The sequence below is a fragment of the Myotis davidii genome, unplaced genomic scaffold (genome assembly GCF_000327345.1).
Source record: "Myotis davidii unplaced genomic scaffold, ASM32734v1 scaffold115, whole genome shotgun sequence".
Classification (NCBI taxonomy): Eukaryota; Metazoa; Chordata; class Mammalia; order Chiroptera; family Vespertilionidae; genus Myotis; species Myotis davidii.
In genome coordinates, this window is record NW_006291010.1 from 849,083 (window position 1) to 850,125 (window position 1,043).

At 53.1% G+C, this 1,043-nt stretch overlaps 1 protein-coding gene across 10 annotated transcripts in view; it reads right to left on the reverse strand.

Annotated features, from left to right (window-relative positions):
- MECOM (MDS1 and EVI1 complex locus) overlaps window positions 1-1,043 on the reverse strand; it is a 576,798-nt gene that overhangs the window by 72,337 nt on the left and 503,418 nt on the right. Inside the window, exon 1 of one of the 10 annotated variants that reach the window (XM_015564147.1) lies at window positions 9-833. The exons of the other annotated variants lie outside the window; for them this stretch is intronic. The gene's annotated coding sequence lies outside the window, so the exon portion shown is untranslated. Of the gene's footprint in view, window positions 1-8; window positions 834-1,043 lie in introns of those variants that run through there. 10 annotated transcript variants of the gene reach the window in all.

Below are 1,043 nucleotides of genomic sequence, written 5' to 3' on the forward strand. Positions count from 1 at the left end.
TCTCTTACCTTGCGATTTCTATGGCCTCAACTCGGCAAGACAAGGCAATCACAGGAGAAGGAAAACAAACCCAATCACATCATCCGCAGCCCCCAGCTTTCCTGCCGGACAGTCCTTTCAAACGATCCCCAGCCACATTTCGAGAGGTTCAAAAAGAAAAAAAGGAAGAAAAAAAAAAAAAAGCCTCGCGTCTCGATTTCCGAATGGGTTTCTGATAACTTTGTCCGCCTCTAGGATCGGCTCGCCGGGACCACGCGTTTCAGATTTATTGTCCGCCAACCGTGTGTTTTTAAAAACCAGAAAAGCAGTCTCCTCTCGCCTGGGTGACCCGGGTTTGGGGTGTCTGGGCTTTGCCCCTCCTGCCCCCCTTCCTACAAGAGCTCAGAGCTCTTCTTTCTGGTTCGCATCACCTCCCTCTTCTCTCACTTTCTCTTGCTCTTATCAGCCCGATGTGTAATGAAAGTTATCTGAAACCCACTAAAACTTCTCCCACTTCTCTCGCCCAGGTCCAGAGGGGGGTGGGGGGGACAGGCGGGAGGAGGAGAGTTTGCAAAGGTGGGAGGCCTGGGGAGGCGAGGGGAGCTCGAGCCCCCTTTCAGATCCTCCGCTGCGCCTTCCCAGGTCCTAGACCTAGACCCTCACGGGAGCGTCCCCCTTCGCAACTCCAAGCTCAGCCGCCGGGTTTCTGTTTCGTGAACTGTCTCTTTAAAGAGAATCTGCTCGGCCATCCAGAAAGAACCCGGGGCGAGGGAGAAAGGGAGCTATCTCCCGCCGCCTAGAGTGATCGGAAGCCAGACGGGCTCCTCTTTCAGTAAATTTTTAAAGTGACAGCAGCCTCCTCTGGCGGGAGAGGTCACTAAAAGGTCGCCCAGACCTAAGTCCCGTAGGGACAGACTGATTATGGATGCACCATTCCCTTTAAACATGTAGATTTCTCTGGGTAAACAACCAATGGGGAGATCTCGCCAGGCAGGATTTCTTTCCCCAGGGAAATAGCCTCTGTTTCAATGTCCCGAAAGCACAAGTGTAAGCGTGTGTGTGTG